General features: G+C 36.5%; 1 non-coding gene across 1 annotated transcript; it reads left to right on the forward strand.

The window, feature by feature from the left end:
- The first annotated feature begins 5511 nt into the window (after positions 1 to 5511).
- LOC120883439 lies at positions 5512 to 5634 on the forward strand. Its single transcript, XR_005725793.1, has one exon. It is a non-coding gene; the product is annotated as a U6atac minor spliceosomal RNA (small nuclear RNA).
- Positions 5635 to 20337: the final 14703 nt, after the last annotated feature.

Raw genomic sequence — 20337 nt, forward strand, 5'->3', positions numbered from 1 at the left:
AGACTGACAATATACAACCTTGACATACCCCTTTCCCTATTTTCACAGTTCATTGTTCCATGTCCGGTTCTAACTGTTGCTTATTGACCTGCATACGTGTTTTGCAGGAGGCAGGTAAGATGGTCTGGTATTCCCAACACTTAAAAGAATTTCCACATTGTTGTCATCCACACCGTAAAAGAATTTAGCATAGTTAGTGAAGTAGTCAGTTCAGTTCAGTTCAGTCGATCAATCATGTGCGACTCTTTGCGACCCCATGAATCACAGCACGCCAGGCATCCCTGTCCATCCTCAATTCCCGGAGTTCACTCAGTCTCATGCGCATCAAGTTTCTCCATCTATTTCTCATGAAGTGATGGGACCGGATGCCATGATCTTCGTTTTCTGAATGTTGGGCTTTAAGCCAACTTTTTCACTCTCCTCTAATATCCAAATATATGTTCATACTTCATATAAGTTTTTTTTCCTTAGTTCCTTGTTTACAGTCACATTCTCGTTTCTGAATATTTTACCTAAAATATAATATATGATATAAATAATACATGAAGCATTTTCTATAGATTTGAAAATAAAGATTTCCCAGTTAAAAAAAATTGACAGGAAGCTGTCCTCAGAAATGATGAAAGGCCTTAAAATAATTTTTGGTCTGCCTATGATATTTGATTTATAACATATTCAAATATTAAATGTCAAACAGTCTTATTTTCAGTATTTGATTAGAATGGACTATTTCCTTTAAAAAATATTTCAATTAAAACTTGATTATTTGTTAGATTGCTCAATCTTTTTCAGTGGAGCTTCACAGGCAATGTAACATAATGATCAAGGTCATAGACAATAGAATCAGTCTGGATTCATATGTCAGTCCCGGGATGTACTGAGTGAGCTTCAAAAAATTACCCAGCAAGCTGTCCATCTGTTTTCTTATTCATGAAGTACAGATGATAATGATGATGATGATGGTAACTAATAATACCTTCATGTAAAAGGTTGCTGTGAAAATGAAAGGGTTGGTTGACTGGCTGAGAGAAAGTACTCTTTGTTTAGTATTTTACAGTTTATGCAAATAGATGAATCTTCTTGCCCCATCCATCCTACTTTCAATTATGTAATAAAGTTCTCTTTCATGTCATATTTTCAAATATAAATACTGAATTACAAAATGTACACTGGAGCTGAAGAATGTCTGGCCTTAAAAAATAATAATCAAGTATAAGTTTTCTGAACTATATAGTCTCTGAAACCTTTTATTACTGTGTCTTTGGAACCAAATCTTCAGTAACTGTTGACTTTTGGACATTTGACATTATTTTTTTTTTTTAGGTTTGCTTTAAAAAGGTTCCAGTATGAGTTTTAAAAATATAAATTGTTATAGATAGATAAACATATATATATATATGTAATTATATCCTTAATATTCAGTGAATTTTTTTTAGACACAAAAAAATTTAGGAGGAAATATGTCTACTAGTTGGAAACTGTATTAGTACTCTGGTCTAGAGAGAAAACAGTGCATTATAAGTAACCCAAGAACAATACAATCATCTGAAGGTGGTAGTTAGTCTGCAAAGTATATCTCAAACATATTTCTATTTATCCTGAATTAAAATTAATATTATTACCGTGAAGTAAATATACTTAATTTTTAATTTTGTAGTCTAGGATAACCATTTGATCATGTAGTTTAGAGTAACTGTATTTAAAAAGGATTGTCTTGTAAATTTAGAATGAACTATAAATTTCCTTTTATTTTTCTGAAAATCAATGGAGACTTAAACCCCACAAAATCAATGTGCAAGTCTACTGCAGACTATATAATATTGTGTTTTATTTTCCTTATGTATATTTGTAAAACAAAACAAAGCAAAATTAAACAATAAGCATACCTTATTTTTTGTCTGATCTAATTCTTTCCATGTCAAATTGCCACACCTTGTTTAAAAAAAGTGATAAACATGATTTATCCTTACATTAGTAAGACATTTATTACACCTAAAACATAGACTTTCCAATGATTTACCAAATAGAATTGAACTGCTATCTACCTACAAAAGGAGTCCAAAAGAGTGAAAATGAACAGATGAAAATAATAGGGAGGCTACACTGACACCCGGTTTCCAAAAAATATTTTAGGTCTCGAAAAAAATATTATTCAATGTTTTAAAACTAATATTAGTTTACTAATTAAACTCCAAGGAGAAGGCAATGGCACCCCACTCTAGTACTCTTGCCTGGAAAGTCCCATGGAGGGAAGAGCTGGGTAAGCTGAAGTCCATGGGGTCGCTAAGAGTCGGGCACGACTGAACGACTTCACTTTCACTTTTCACTTTCATGTATTGGAGAAGGCGATGGCACCCTACTCCAGCATTTTTGTCTGGAGAATCCCAGAGACAGTGGAACCTGGTGGGCTGCCATCTATGGGGTCGCACAGAGTCGGACACGACTGAAGTGACTTAGCAGCAGCAATTAAACTCCAAGTGACAAGAAATTAAGAAGAAATGTCAAAATCTTAGAGAAAAGAAGCATAATTTGAAATAACAGACTAATTGGATTTTTAAGTTTTTTTTTTTTTTTCCCCTAGTTCTAAATCTGGATAAAGTGTGACGAACTTTGAATCTGTTGGAAAATATAATTCGACCCAATTATGTTGGCTTAACCATGTTCATGATACAGACAGAATGTATGACATTTCCCCCAATATTGTCTTCTTGCCATTCCTGCTTTACATCTCATGAGTGACAAAAACTGGGCTGAATGAATTTCCAGTTAGGAGGAAAGAAGTTGTTGTGTAGACAGTGTCCACACGTCTGAATAAAACAAAATCTCTTATTTATTCTTCCTTACGTTTCAAACACAGAGTTATCACTGATCTTGATTTTCAATATAGCAATATATTACATTTCAGTGAAATTAATTTTCCCTCTTTTAAAATTATTTTCTTTTTGTTTTATAATTTGAAATTTTATAGTCAAGATTTTGAAACTTAAATTGACATTTTAGGAGAATTTTATAGATAAGTAGCTTGAATCTCCAGCAAGTATATGTACATAATTTTATTATTAAAAATGTGAAATAAAATGTATGATTTTCTAAATTGCTTATGTGGGTTTCCCAGGTGGCACAGTGGTTAAAAAAAAAAAAAAATCTACCTGCCAATGCAGGAGAAGTAGGTTCCATCTCTGGGTCAGAAAAGTTCCCTGAAATAGGAAATGGTAACCTACTCCAGTATTCTTGCCTGGAAAATTCCATGGACAAAGGAAGCTGGTGGGCTATAGTCCATAGGGTCACAAAGTATGAGATACATCTGAGTATACACACACATACATAGACAGAGTGCCTGTGTAATATTTAATTCTATGAATAGAGAAAATGGTTTCAAAAAGGCCTATAAAATATGTATAGCAAAAATATACATTTAATGCTAACATAAAAATATCTTTAAGTGAATTGTATCATATACATATGTATTATCTATATGTGATTGTACATATGTAGAAAATTTATAAAAAGATAAAACTAAAGTGATTAATTTTTGTTACACCAAGTTGGATTGTTTATAAGACTTTAGAAATATTTATCATACTTGGTGCATAGTTTGAATTTTTAAGATGTTTTCTGTTCAGTTCAGTCACTCAGTCATATCCATCTCTTTGTGACCCTATGAATCGCAGCACATCAGGCCTCCCTGTCCATCACCAACTCCCAGAGTTCACTCAGATTCACATCCATCGAGTCAGTGATGCCATCCAGCCATCTCATCCTCTGTTGTCCCCTTCTCCTCCTGCCCCTAATCCCTCCTAGCATCAAAGTATTTTCCAATGAGTCAACTCTTCACATGAGGTGGCCAAACTACTGGAGCTTCAGCTTCAGCAGCATTCCTTCCAAAGGAATCCCAGGGCTGATCTCCTTCAGAATGGACTGGTTGGATCTCCTTGCAGTCCAAGGGACTCTCAAGAGTTTTCTCCAGTACCACAGTTCAAAAGCATCAATTCTTCAGTGCTCAGCTTTCTTCACAGTCCAACTCTCACATCCATACATGACTACTGGAAAAACCATAGCCTTGACTAGATGGACCTTAGTTGACAAAGTAATGTCTCTGTTTTTGAATATGCTATCTAGGTTGGTCATAACTTTTCTTCCAAGGAGTAAGCATCTAGGCATTTATTTTTTAAATTTAACCTAAAAATGACTTTAAGCAGGACTGATTTTCTTGAAGACATTATAGGGTACAGTTCTAAAATTTCTGTCTCAGAATTACACAAGTTGGAATCTTGTTTTTGATAGAAACACTTAATGTATGGTATAAAATGTTCATCTCAATTAATAAACACATTTTCATCAGATACCTTCCTTCAAAAATATAAAAATCCTTACTGAAGTAGAGACATTTCACTTAATCCTTATGTCACTGAATGAATAATTCAGTAGAATTTAATATCAATGGCTTGGTATAATTTAAAAAAATTTTAAAATAATTACATTTCATGTAAAAATATATTGGGACAGGCTTCCCAGTGGCTCAGTGGTAAAGAATCGGCCTGCAAAGCAAAGATGTAGATTCAATCCCTGGGTCAGAAAGATTCCCTGGAGAAAGAAATGCCAAACCACTCCAGTATTATTGCCTGGTAAATCCCATAGACATAGAAGTCCATGAAGTCTGCAAACAGTCAGACAAGACTTAGTGACTCAACAACAGCAGCACAGGTATTGTGATAAAATTAAATTATATTCTTATTTTGAATCTTTTATTAAATACAACTTTGGTGAAATTTCTCATCATTAAATTATACTTAGACATTGGTACTAATTAATATTAAACATAGAAACTAAAATCAATAAAGCAAGATTAAAGAAGAATTTTTTTCCTAGCATCTTTTGTTTATACATAATAAAACAATATCTATAGAAATATTGATTTCACAAACTTGTGATAAATATAGCCTAACAGCCAGGAGACATTCACTTGAAATAGATATTTACTATGCCACTATTGTCATAACCCATAATAGATTATCCATAGGCATTCTAGGATCATATACAGGCCATTTGGGAAAAAACTGGGAGATATTTTCGCACCAAATTGGCACACAGGAAACAGCTATTTATTTCAATGAAAACAATCACTGTGGGTATCAGTGAGGGTCTAGGGCACATAAAACAAGACACTGGGGGGCGGTGCTTTGGGAGAATGTTACTTATGTGAGTGATAAAAACAGACAGGCAGAAAAGGAAGGGAAGAAGCATGGAAGGATGGAAGGAAAGAAGAAAATGAGAAAGAAAGAAACAGACTTACTGATTTAGAATTCTTGAATTAAATCAACTCTTTCACCCACTCGTAGTCAGCTTTCCAGGGGTGCCTTGTCTTGCCTTGATGTAAAGGAACAGAGAAAAATGAATTTGAGCATTCTCAGATAAGCTCCCAAGAAAAAGAAGAGTTAAAAGGGCAGAGTCAACTGCCTGGCTTCTTTTCCCAGACTCAGCTATAGTAAATTCTCTCCTGCTATGCCATGAGTGTTATATGAAAGGAGAGATGGTTAGCACTCCCCTTGACAAAGATGGACAAAGCTCTCAGGCCTGACAACATGCATACAGTTAAGACATTGCCAACTACTTTGTGGCATCTAACCACTATTTGGGCTTCCCTCATGGCTCAGATGGTTAAGAATCTGCCTACTATGCAGGAGACCCAGGTTTGATCCTTGGGTCAGGAAGAAGGAAATGGCTACCCCCTCTAGTATTTTTGCTAGGAGAATTCCAAGATAGAGGAGCCTGGAAGGCTATACTTCATGGGGTCACAAAGAGTCAGAGATGACAGAATGACTAACACTTTCACATGCCATGAGTAAAGGAGCTGACAGACAAGTGTCAGACTAAAATGTTAAAGTGTGACTCTGCCCAAGGAGGAAAATATCAGGGGTGGAGGAAGTGTTTCCCTCACTATCTTCTCTGTTTTGAGAAAGTGTGTGCTGAGGGTTTTATGAGGACAATGATGAACCTTGTTTGGAACCATGATGGTGATAGTTACCTAAGGATATATGATAGGTTATGTCAGGGAAAGCTCTGTGAGCGGCCCAGTTTTCACTATCTGTAGTTCAAGCGGTTGGACAGGAAAGATATTTTTGCTTATTCTGTGTAGGATATGAAACTTGGAAACTGGAAATGTAAGGAGGTAGACTCAGCTTCCACTGTCCGTATATGTATCCCACAGATGCTAAAGCATAAACAGACATTCTTTCTGTCTGAAATGCCTTTGACTCCATTTGGTCTAGAAACTCTTATCTTCATCAAAGCTTAGGAATACCTCATTCATAAAGCCATCTCTGATCCCGCCTGGAGATACTTAGAGTTTGCCTTGTGAGGTCACACAGACAGTATAAAATTTTACTGTAAGGATTATCAAGTTATACCATTGCATGATACATCTTTCATTTGGATAAAGCATTATGCTTTTCAGTGCCACATGTGCCAAAACTTGTCTTATTCATCCTGCTTTAAAAATGAGAGAGAGAGATATCTAGCAGAAGGCATTCCATTTGACAACTCTGTATACATGTTTGCCTGAGTAATTGATTAAATTATAACACAAAGTTAGGGAAGGACACAGAATCTGGCTTGAGTTGGTCAAAGAAGATTTTGTGGACATCAGAAGTGGTATTAGGATTACATTTTTGTGCATAGAGACAATTTGACCCCACAGAGAAGAAGAATAGTATAAGAGCACAGGAAACTGCCCGAGGGAAATGATGGGAAGGAATAATTGCAAGAATATAGCAAATGTGGAAGAGTTCAAGTTGGTAGCTAAGTTGTGAAATAAAACTAGGCAGGAACTCAAAGTAGAGAGCTTTGAATGTCAAGTCAAAGAATAGGGTAACACATCGTTTAGCTAATGAAGAAGTACTGAATAGGAAATAGAGATGATCAAAGTTGTACTTTAACAAGAATATAAATTTGAGAGGTCTTTTAAAAGTCCCCTATAATAGTTCAGGTGAGAATAGGTTCTGGGATTAGTGAATTTATTACAACTGTGGGAGTAGTGGCCACAGGAAAGGAGAATATAGAACCACTCTGAGAGATATTACTGAATTAAAATCAGTAAATGTGACATTGATTGATCATTTCACTCAGGAGTTTAAAACTCTTCAATGGCTGTCATCTTTTGCACTTAGCATAAATTTCAGAATCTTTATCTTGACCTACGAATCTTTAATGATTTGACTCTTTCTTACATTTTAATCTCCATCATCTTGTGTCACTTTTTTTCACCCTTTCTGCACTTGCTTCATCCATAAAAATTTTCCTGAAGCTTCTGGTTCTTTTCTCTAAGTGATTTCACACAGATAATAAATTCTCTTAAAATATTCCTACTTGCCTTTACCTAACTCTTACATGTACATACATAAAGGCTATGTTCTAGACTTTTTTTTTTTTTCCCCCCTTTGGAGCCTTTCAATGAAATCATGATCAGGTCTCATTGATTTTCTAGCCCATGTCAATCACAAGCAGAATTTTACTTTGGTAATTAAATGTGAAGTGAAAGTGCATTTTTAGTGTTAAAACTTTATTTTAAAATTCAATTTAAAGTTTCTTCCCAATTGCAATTCAGTTCTACTTCTGGTTATAAAGCTTACATTTGGAAACCGTTGTCTCTTTTCTCTTCTTCTCCTAGCCAAATCTGCATCTGTTATTTTGGACCCCTCTGGATTGAAAACAGATGGAGTTTGGGAGAACAAGGAACAATATATGCTGGACAGTTATTATCTGACTAATGGATATGTCTTTTGGTGCTGGTACCCTCTTCATGGCAAATATGTTAGTTGTGCTATTCAATTTTGATTGAATGGTAAATTGCCTGATATTATAGCACAATGATTCTTGTGGCTGACAACTTTCTGCTATCCCCTCATCCCTCAGACCTCTAGAAATCTGTCCATCTTTAAAACCGAGAAGTCCTTTAGATGTCCTTTAGGCTAATCTTAGAAACATATACTTGTCCAATTTTGTGTAGTCTATGAGAAATATACTTGTTATAGAACACAGCCTTAGCATGCTTAGGGTCTTCTCTCAATTGCCAGAAAATGGCAGTCCCATCTCCAACTTTTATAGTAAGACTTCTCTTCACAGGAATCAAATAGTATCTCAGTTTCCTTTGAACTTCAGAAAACACATAGCAAACTATGTGGATATGGTAAAACTTAAACTCCCCCCCCCCTTTTTTTTAGCTTGTTTTTGCTTAGTCACAAATTTCTGTCTGATTCTTTTGTGACCCTATGGACTGTAGCACACCAGGTTCTTCTTCCATGGGATTTCCCAGACAAGAATACTGGAGTGGGTGTCATTTTCTTCTCCAGGGAATCTTCCCAACCCAGGGATCAAACCCACACAGGTGGATTCCTTACGACTGAGCCACCTGGGAAAGAAGAAGTACCTTTCTCCATTCCAAGAAGAGTACTGAAGCCTGAAGTACTGAATCTGAAATCCTTTCTCCCAACTGGATTTTTCAACTTCTGATTCTTATGCAGACCAGAAGTCACAGAACCCACTTCACATATGCCTTTAGTAAACAGAAATTTTTTTAGTATAGGGTCTGAGCATACTTTGCATTTGTTAAATTTTCTTTGACTTTTGAGGCATTAACCAAAACTGAGACTGGAAAAAAATCCAATTTTAACTTTTTGTCTTATATTGTGCTACCAGGAAAGAAAAAAATCAAGTATCTTGTCAATTCTTGCAGTCCCTATTTTCCTGCTTCTCTCCCTTACATAAATACTCTCCTATGCTATTTTAAATTCTGTTTGAGTCTTGCTCTATATCTACTTGTCTTATGATTTTGATTATTCCTGTCAATACAATATATAGGTTGCATATTTTCAAATATAGTAATATTTTAACTAACAATATTGAATTGATTAGACTAATTATATACATAGAAAGTAGATCATTCATTTTTATATTATCTTGATATATTTCCTGGTTCATGTAATATAAAAAATTATTTCTTACTACCTATAACTAAATTGAACTCTTCACTTTTTAACTTTTGTTTCAAAAGCAAAGTGTGTTAAGACATATGTGTGCATATTTGATGAAATTGCTTTCTTTGTTTTTGTTCACTCAGATGTGTCCAACTCTCTGTGACCCCATGAACTGCAGCACTCCAGGCTTCCTTGTCCTTCATTATCTTCCAGAGTTTTCCCAGACTCAGGTCCATTGAGTCAGTGAAGCCATCCAACCATCTCATTGTCTGTCACACACTTCTCCTAACTTAGATAATTTTTGTCCCTGTAAGTGCTCCCCTGGACTAAAAATACAGTCTATCCAGTCTGCCAATCCCCAAATGTGGAGTCAGATATGTCTAAACACTTTTTTCTTTTTCCTTTTTTCCCTAAAAAAAGATTGACTTTGTAGCCTCAGCCAATCAGATATTCTCTACTTTTATCTTTTTTTTTTTTTCTTTTTACTCCTTATTCTGTGCAAGCATCTCTCTTTCTGCTCCATTTTTCAGTTCTCTAGTTCCTTGATAACAGAAACTGTCTACTTCATGAGGTGCTAAATAAAGTTTGTTGATACTACATAAATTGTCTTCTTCTTTTTTTTTAAATAAATTGTCTTTACTTATTTTTGACACAATTGATGATGAATTGATGACAAATGAGATGAGATACAAAGCTGAGCATTGTGGCCTGGGGAACAAAAAGAAGCACAGGCAATGTACCTGGTATTTCTCTGAGTTCACTCAAGTTTTTCATATTAACAGTAGCTATAGTCATTCTCATAACTGAGCTTCACTCCCCTTTCATCCACACCTTCATTTCAAGCAAAATTTATTTTAAAATGTTATATATTACATATATAGTGCTATATAATATATAAATAATGATAATATGTTTTATAACATTATAAATAATATATATTATATAATGTTTAAAATAATATGACTGACATATTAGACTTAACTCTAAGTCTCCAAGGCCATAATAAGTTGCTCATAGAATAGGTTTAATTAAAACTAGGTCACCTGACAATCTCAATAAAGTTTTCATGTAATGAGATACACTTTAAAATACCACAAATCCACAACAAAGTCAACTAAGTGGCAGATCCTCTTAGGTATTAGTTTGGTCCTGAGAAACACAAAGCTAAAAAAAAAAAAAAAATTGGAAGCCTAAAGTTTTCAAGAATTAAGTTAATCATCTTTTGACACATGCTATTTATTTTATGTTTAAAAACTGTGGTCCTAAAAGCTATAAATACCTATTAAAATAGCAAAATCTTAGGTACTAGTTAGATAAGATCATACATTAAATTGCACTTAAAAGCAAGGATTCCTAGGCCTAATAAACAGAATAGGATACTTATTTTAATTGTTATGCAGAACACTCCAAAAGACTTCAAGTTTCCAATATAGCTTTATTGAAAGATACATTGGAAAATGCTAATGAAAAATTAAAGCTATAGTTCTTTTCAGTTGCTCATTCATGTCTGTTTGCAACCCCATGAACTGCAGCACACCAGGTTTCCCTGTCCACCATAAACACCCAGAAACAGCTCAAACTCATGTCTGTTGAGTCAGTGATGCCATCCAACCATCTCATCCTCTGTTGTCCCCTTCTGGTCTTGCCTTTAAACTTTCCCAGCATCAGGGTCTTTCCCAATGAGTCAGTTCTTCCCATCACGTGGTCAAAGTACTGGAGTTTCACTTTCACCATCATCCTTCCAAAGAATATTCAAGACTGATTTCCTTTAGAATGGACTGGTTGGATCTTCTTACAGCCCAAGGGTCTCTCAAGAGTCTTCACCAACACCACAGTTCAAAAGCAGCTAGTCTTCACTATTCAGCTTTCTTTATGGTCCAAATCTCACATCCATAGATAATTACTGGAAAAATCATAGCTTTGACTAGATGAACATTTGTTGGCAAAGTAATGTCTCTACTTTTTAACATGCTGTCATATTAAAAAGTTTGGTCATACCTTTTTTTCCAAGGAGCAATCAACTTTTATTTTTAAAATTTTTATTTTTACTTTATTTTACGTTAAAATACTGTATTGGTTTTGCCATACATTGACATGAATCCACCACAGGTGTACATGAGTTCCCAATCCTGAACCTCCTTCCCACCTCCCTCCACATATTATCTCTCTGGGTCATCCCAGTGCACCAGCCGCAAGCATCCTGTATCCTGTATTGAACCTATATTGGCGATTTGTTTCTTACATGATAGTATACACGTTTCAATGACATTCTCCCAAATCATCCCACCCTCTCCCTCCCCTACAGAGTCCAAAAGTTTGTTCTATACATCTATGTCACTTTTGCTGTCTCACATACAGGGTTATCATTACCATCTTTCTAAATTCCATATATATGTGTTAGTATACTGTATTTGTGTTTTTCTTTCTGGCTTACTTCACTCTGTATAATCGGCTCCAGTTTCATCCACCTCACTAGAACTGATTCAAATGTATTCTTTTTAATGGTTGCGTAATACTCCATTGTGTATATGTACCACAGCTTTCTTATCCATTCATCTGCTGATGGACATCTAGGATGCTTCCATGTCCTGGCTATTATAAACAGTGCTGCGATGAACATTGGTGTACACGTGTCCTTTCAATTCTGGTTTCCTCGGTGTGTATGCCCAGCAGTGGGATCGCTGGGTCATAAGGCAGCTCTATTTCCAGGTTTTAAGGAATCTCCACACTGTTCTCCATAGTGGTTGTACTAGTTTGCATTCCCACCAACAGTGTAAGAGGGTTCCCTTTTCTCCATACCCTCTCCAGCATTTATTGCTTGTAGACTTTTGGATCGCAGCCATTCTGACTGGTGTGATATGGTACCTCACTGTGGTTTTGATTTGCATTTCTCTGATAATGAGTGATGTTGAGCATCTTTTCATGTGTTTGTTAGCCATCTGTGTGTCTTCTTTGGAGAAATGTCTATTTAGTTCTTTGTCCCATTTTTTGATTGGGTCGTTTATTTTTCTGAAATTGAGCTGTATAAGTTGCTTGTATATTTTTGAGATTAGTTGTTTGTCAGTTGCTTCATTTGCCATTATTTTCTCCCATTCCAAAGGCTGTCTTTTCACTTTGCTTATATTTTCCTTTGTTGTGCAGAAGCTTTTAATTTTAATTAGATCCCATTTGTTTATTTTTGCTTTTATTTCCAGAATTCTGGGAGGTGGATCATAGAGGATCCTGCTGTGATTTATGTCAGAGACTGTTTTTCCTATGTTCTCCTCTAGGAGTTTTATAGTTTTTGGTCTTACATTTAGATATTTAATCCGTTTTGAGTTTATTTTTGTGTGTGGTGTTAGAAAATGTTCTAGTTTCATTCTTTTACAAGTGGTTGACCAGTTTTCCCAGCACCACTTGTTAAAGAGATTGTCTTTAATCCATTGTATATTCTTGCCTCTTTTGTCAAAGATAAGGTGTCCATAGGTGTGTGGATTTATCTCTGGGCTTTCTATTTTGTTCCATTGATCTATATTTCTATCTTTGATGACTGTGGCTTTGTAGTAGAGCCTGAAGTCAGGCAGGTTGATTCCTCCAGTTCCATTCTTTCTCAAGATTGTTTTGGCTATTCGAGGGTTTTTGTATTTCCATACAAATTGTGAAATTATTTGTTCTAGCTCTGTGAAAAATACCATTGGTAGCTTGATAAGGATTGCATTGAATATATAGATTGCTTTGGGTAGTATACTTTATTTTCTATATTGATTCTTCTGATCCATGAATATGTTATATTTCTCCATCTATTAGTGTCCTCTTTGATTTCTTTCACCAGTGTTTTATAGTGTTCTATATATAGGTCTTTGGTTTTTTGAATGCTGAGTTTTAAGTCAACTTTTTCACTCACCTCTTTCACTTTCATCAAGAGGCTCCTTAGTTCTTCTTCGCTTTCTTCCATAAGGGTGGTATCATCTGCATATCTGAGGTTATTGATATTTCTCCTGGCAATCTTGATTTCAGCTTGTGATTCATCCAGCCCCACGTTTCACATGATGTACTATGCATATAAATTAAATAAGCTGGGTGACAATATACAGCCTTGATATTCTCTTTTCCTGCTTTTGAAACAGTCCATTGTTCCATGTTCAGTTCTAACTGTTGCTTCTTGATCTGCATAAATATTTCTCAGGAGATAGGTAAGGTGGTCTGATTTTTCCATCTCTTGAAGAATCTTCCAGTTTGTTGTGATACAAACACAAGGGTTTGGGTGGACTCCGGGAGTTGGTGATGGACAGGGAGGCCTGGCGAGCTGTGGTTCATGGAGTTGCAAAGAGTCGGACATGACTGAGCAGCTGAATTGAACTGACCTGACACAGTCAAAGCTTTGAAGCAGGTGTTTTTCTGGAACTCTCTTGCTTTTTTGACGATCCAACGGATGTTAGCAATTCAATCTCTGGTTCCTCTGCCTTTTCTAAATCCACCTTAAATAACTGAACATTCAGGGTTGACGTATTGTTGAAATTTCTGGCTTGGAGAATTTTGACCATTACTTTGCTAGAGTGTAAGATGAGTACAAATGTGAGGTAGTTTGAACATTCTTTGGCATTGCCTTTCTTTGGAACGAAAACTGACCTTTTCCAGTCCTGTGACCACTGCTGTGTTTTCCAAATGAGCTGGAATATTGAGTGCAGCACTTTAACTATCTCATCTTTTAGGATTTAAAATAGCTCAACTGGAATTCCGGAGAATGAAATGGCAACCCACCCCGGTACTCTTGCTTGGAAAATCCCATGGGTGGAGCAGCCTGGTAGGCTACAGTCCATGGGGTCGTGAAGAGTCAGACGTGACTGAGAGACTTCACTTTCACTTTTCACTTTCATGCATTGGAGAAGGAAATGTCAACCCACTCCATTGTTTTTCCCTGGAGAATCCCAGGGACAGGGGAGCCGTGGGTAGCTTGGTGGGCTACCGTCTATGGGGTCGCACAGAGTCAGACACTACTGAAGTGACTTAGCATCAGCAGCACCTGGAATTCCATCACATCCCTTAGATTTGTTTGTAGTGATGCTTCCTAAGATCCACTTGTGTATTCTGCCACCTCTTAATATCTTCTGCTTCTATTAGGTCCATGCCATTTCTGCTTTATTGTGCCTATTGCATGAAATGTCCCCTTGGTGTCTCTAGTTTTCTGAAGATATCTCTAGTCTCTCTCACTCTATTGTTTTCTTCTATTTCTTTCCATTGATCCCTGAAAAAGGTTTTCATATCTCTCCTTGCTCTTCTTTGGAACTCTACATTCAAATGAGTATATCTTTCCTTTTCTCCTTTGCTTTTGCTTCTCTTCTTTTCAGCTATTTGTGAGGCCTCCTCAGACAACCATTTTGCCTTTTTCCATTTCTTTTTCTTGGGGATGGTCTTGATCACTGCCTCCTGTATAATGTCACAAACCTCCATCCATGATTCTTCAGGCACTGTCTATCAGATCTAATCCTTTGAATCTATTTGTCACTTCTACTGTATAATCATAAAATATTTGATTTAGGTCATACCTGAATGGTCTAGTGGTTTTCTGTACTTTCTTCACTTTAAGTCTGATTTTTGCAACATGGAGTTAATGACCTGACAAAAGAGGTATCTATAATAGACACAAGAGGTACCTAAAATAAAAGAATCTAAGACAGACTCTCAGTACTCTCACTCTAATTATCCTGTATCTTAATTGCCTTTCCACTCTGAAGAAACCATAGACCATTAACAATCCATCAGGTTATTGGATAACAACAGCAATACCTCTGAAGTTAGAGACCTAAGAAAACACCCAGGCCTCCTTGGGTCCATCCTTCTCAAAGCTCCAAGGTCAGAACAGTGGTCAAGAAATCAGTGACTGGTTTGCAATCAACCAGGACACTGGAAAAAACTGTTCTCAAGGAATTTGTCAAATCCTATCACAAAAACTGAAATGCCTCCATATTCACCCTCAAAGAAAGACCCTTACAAAGGTTGGTGGGACACAAGGATTCTCTGGTAAATTGCTATGTGCGATGCTCATACAACTCTAGAAAGAATAAGGAGATGAAGACAAAGAGAAAACAATGCCCAGTTGTGGATGTGACTGGTGATTGAAGTAAAGTCAGATGCTGGAAAGAATATTACATAGGAAACTGGAATGAATCAAGTTCATGAACCATATGAAACTTGATTCACTTCCATGAATCAAAATGAATTGGTAGTGGCCAAATATGAGATGGCAAGATTGAACATCAACATTTTAAGAATCAGTGACCTAAAATGGACTGGAATGGACACATTAAATTCAGATTACCTTTATATCTACTACTGAGGGCAAGAATCCCTTAGAAGAAATGGGATAGCCATCATAGTCAACAAAAGAATCCAAAATGCAGTACTTGGGTGTAATGACAGAATGATCTGTTTGTTTCCAAGGCAAACCATTCAATATCACAGTATTCCAAGTCTATGCCCTGACCAGTAATGCAGAAGAAGCTGAATTTGAATGGTTCTATGAAAACCTACAAGTTCTAGAACTAACACCCCAAAAAGATGGCTGTTTCATTTTGGGGCAATGAAAATTCAAAAGTAGGAAATAAAGAAATGCCTGGATAACAGGCAAATTTGGCCTTGGAGTACAGAATGAAGCAGGGTAAAGGTTAATAGGTTTTCCAAGATAACACACTGGTCATAGCAAACACTCACTTCCAACAACACAAGAGAAGACTCTACACATGGACATCACCAGATGGTCAATACTGAAATCAGATTGCTTGTATTCTTTACAGACAAAGGTTGGGAAGCTCTATACATATACAGTCAGTAAAAACAAGACTGGGAGCTGACTGTGGCTCATATCATGAACTCTCTATTGCAAAATTCAGACTTAAATTGAAGAAAGTAGGAAAAACCACTAGGTCATTCAGGTATGACCTAAGTCAAATCCTTTATGACTATACAGCAGATGTGACAAATGATTTAAGGGGTTAGATCTGATAGACAGAGTCCCTGAAGAACTATGGACAGAGGTTCTAATATTGTACAGGGGGTGGTGATCAAAACCATTCCCAAGAAAAATAAATTCCAAAAGGCAAAATTGCCTGAAGAGGCCTTACAAACACCTGAGCAAAGAAGATAAATGAAAGACAAAGAAGAAAAGGAAAGATATATCCATCGGAATGCAGAGTTGAAAAGAATAGTAAGGAGAAATAAGAAAGCCTTTCTCTCAATGCAAAGAATAGAGGAAAACAACAGAATGGGAAAGACAGAGATCTCTTCAAGAAATTATAGATACCAAGGGAACATTTCATTCAAAGATGGGCACAATTATGGATAGAAATGGTATGGACATTACAGAGGCAGAATACATTAAGAAGAGGTACCAAGAATACACAAAACTATACCAAAAAAAATATCTTAATGACCCAGATAAGCATGATAGTGTGATCACTCACCTAGTGTCAGACATTTTGGAGTACAAAGTCAAATAGTCCTTAGGAAAGATCACTATGAACAGAGCTGGTGGAGGTGATGGAATTCCAGCTAAGCTGTTTCAAATTCTAAAAGGTTTGCTCTTAAAGTGCTGCACTCAATATTACACCAAATTTGGAAAACTCAGCAATGGCCACGGGACTGGCAAAGGTCAGGTTTCCTTCCAGTCCCAAAGAAAGTTAATGCCAAAGAATGTTCAAACTTCCACACAATTGCACTCATCTCACATGCTGGCAAAGTATTGCTTAAAATTCTCCAAGATAGGCTTCAACAGTATGTGAACTTAGAAATTCAAGATGTACAAACTGGATTTAGAAAAGGCAGAGAAACCAGAGATCAAATTGCCAGCCTCCAGTGGATCACAGAAAAAAACAAGAGAATTACAGAAAAACCTCTGTTTCTGCTTCATTGTCTACGCTAAAGCCTTTGACTGTTTGGATCACAACAAAACAGAAAATTCTTAAAGAGATGGGGAATACCGGACCACATTACCTGTCTTCCGAGAAATCCGTATGCAGATCAAGAAGCAACAGTTAGAACTGAACATGGAACAATGGACTGGTTCATAATTCGTAAAGGAGTGCTTCAAGATTGAGTATTGTTTTCCTGCTTATTTAACTTATGTGTAGACTACATTATGTGAAATGCGAGGCTGGATGAAGCACAAGCTGGAATCAAGATTGCTGGAAGAAATATCACTAACCTCAGATATGCAGATGGCACCCCTCTTTTAGCAGAAAATGAAGAGGAACTAAAGGGCCTCTTGATGATAGTGACAGATTAGAGTGAAAAAGTTGCCTTAAAACTGAACATTTGAAAAATGAAGATCATGGCATCCAGTTCCATCATTTCATGGAAAATAGATGGGGAAAAAATGGAAACTGGCACAGACTTTATTTCCTTGGACTCCAAAATCATTGCAAATAGTGACAGCAACCTTGAAATTTTAATCCTTGGAAGAAATGCTATGACCAACATAGAGAGCATCTTAAAAAGCAGAGACATTACTTTACCAACAAAGATCCATCTAGTCAAAATTGTGGCTTTTCCAGTAGTCATGTATGGATATGAGAGTTGGACTATAAAGTTGAGTGCCAAAGAATTGATGCTTTTGAGCTGTGGTGTTGGAGAAGACTCTTGAGAGTCCCTTGGACTGCAAGGAAATCCAACCAGTCAATCCTAAAGGAAATCAGTCCTGACTATTCATTGGAAGGACTGATGCTGAAGCTGAAGTTCCAATATACTTTGGCTACCTGATGTGAAGAATTGACTCATTGGAAAAGACCCTGATGCTGGGAAAGATTGAAGGCAAAAGGAGATGGGGATGACAGAGAATCATGTGGTTGGATTGCATCACTGATTTGATGGACATGAGTTTGAGCAAGTTCCAGTAGTTGGTGTTGATCATAGTAGCCTGATGTGTCGCAGTCCATGGGGTCACAAAGAATTGGACACTGCTGAGCAATTGAACTTAATTGAATTGTATTTAAGTACTCAGTTGTGTCTGACTCTTTGTGGCCCACCAGACTCTAACATGAGTCAGGCCCATCAGGCCCTGGCATGCTCCTCTGTCCATGGAATTTTCCAGGCAAGAATAATGCCACAGGTTGCCAATTCTCTTTTCAGGTGATCTTCCTTAACCAAAGTATTCTGCCTTGTGTATGGATTTCTTACTGACTGAGCCACCAGGGAAAATCTTTTGACTAGATAAGGCCAGACAAAAATACAGGTTGCACTCCATTTGTAGATAAGGTCCTATAAATGATTTCAGCTCTCAGGAAATTATCCAAGTCTTTAATTCTTTTGACTTTCTTTGGGAGAAGTGCTGAAATTTGGGAGGGGAGTATCCTTTGCACCCTGTATTGGGATGCCTTTTGTGTCTGTGGGGTTGCTGCCAGTAGTATTTATTTTTCCTGGCTAAAATCTGATTATATATATATATATATATATATATTTAAATATAAATTTATTTTAAAGGATTTTTTTAAGTAATTCTATGGCCAAAGCAATCAGATATTTAAAGACAGTAGAAATTGTTTGCCTCTGTTTGATTGATTGATTGCCTTTTTAAAGATTGCTTCCATTAGCTTAATAAAACTGTGTATCCGGAGGAATATTCCAATAAAAAGGACTCTAAATTCAGAATATAGAAATCTTATGATATCTATGGCAAATGAAGTTTTTCTCTCTGATCTAAAGATAATGAGGTTAGATGGGTGAGTCTTTCCCTTTACTTCATTTCGATTGCAACCCAATTTGAGGGGAATTAACAATAATTGTCCTATGAATGAGGACAACATAGACAAATCGTGTTACAATCTGAATCGACACAAGAATAGAGAAAGCCTACTCATCCATTTTGCCAATCCACAAACATCTCTCATTGTCTCAAAAGACTCATAATTACTGTAAAAATTCTGGACTTAGTACACAAAGGTATTTCTTGGGGGAACTTGCCTTCTTTTTCTGTGTCAACAGGATACAAGTGTTCCTCCAAGCCTTTTCCAGGAACTAGAGATCATCTGTTTGAAATACAAAATTCAGAGAGGCAATTTTATCAAAAGCACACACACACACACACACACACACAAAGTGGAGGGGTAGATTATAGACGTTGGAGCCTTAATTTATTCCATCTGCCACAGTACAATTAGGATCTACCTATTCTTTTGTATGATAATGAGTTTAATATCACTCTCATCTCATAGCTAAAATTTGAAAAGGAAAACTGAGATCTCTGCATGTCTGTATGTTTATGTATATATGTGCATTTATGCCATTAATAATGTGTGATTTTTTTCTACCTTTGCATTATACAAAGAATTTATAGGGAATTTCCGGGTGGTCCAGTGATTAGGACTTCTGTGCTTTCACTGCCCAGAGCCTGGGTTCAATCCCTGAAGAAGTATAATTTCCACAAGCCAAGAAAAAAGAAAAGAAAATTAAGTGTTCATATAAATCACATATTTTCCCCCAAATATAGAAAATAACCCAAATGTTTTTCAAGTTCATATAATCTAAGGTAATTAGGGGAAGAAAAAGTTAGTTTCAGTTTGTGGCCTTAATTAAAGCAGGCATGACTTTAGAGTTATCAATATTAAATATAATGCAGATCTAACTGCACATGGTGACTGCAGCCATGAAATTAAAAGATGCTTACTCCTTGGAAAAAAAAATTATGACCAACTTAGATAATATATTCAAAAGGAGAGACATTACTTTGCTGACTAAGGTCCGTCTAGTCAAGGCTATGGTTTTTCCAGTAGTCATGTATGGATGTGAGATTTGGACTGTGAAGAAGGCTGAGTATCAAAGAATTGATGCTTTTGAACTGTGGTGCTGGAGAAGACTCTTGAGAGTCCCTTGGACTGCAAGGAGATTCAACCAGTCCATTCTGAAGGAGATCAGTCCTGGATGTTCTTTGGAAGGAATGATGCTAAAGCTGAAACTCCAGTACTTTGGCCACCTCATGAGAAGAGTTGAGTTATTGGAAAATACTTTGATGCTGGGAGGGATTGGGGGCAGGAGGAGTAGGGGACAACAGAGGATGAGATGGCTGGATGGCATCACTGACTCGATGGACATGAATCTGAGTGAACTTCAGGAGTTGGTGATGGACAGGGAGGCCTGGCGTGCTGCTATTCATGGGGTCACAAAGAGTCGGACACGACTGAGCGACTGAACTGAACTGAACTGGTAGCAGTTATTCCACCAAAGTTTGCTGAGTCAAATAAAATCATATGTTATCTCTGTTAAAGAATTTGTCAGCAAGAAAGGTAGGTTAAGATGGTGGTTAGCCATTTAATGACTCACAAAACTTTCATGTATAATCTAAGCATAATTTCTGAAACAAATAAATTAGAGTGATGTAAGTAACACAAGAGTATAT

The sequence above is a fragment of the Oryx dammah genome, unplaced genomic scaffold (assembly GCF_014754425.2).
Source record: "Oryx dammah isolate SB20612 unplaced genomic scaffold, SCBI_Odam_1.1 HiC_scaffold_24, whole genome shotgun sequence".
Classification (NCBI taxonomy): domain Eukaryota; kingdom Metazoa; phylum Chordata; class Mammalia; order Artiodactyla; family Bovidae; genus Oryx; species Oryx dammah.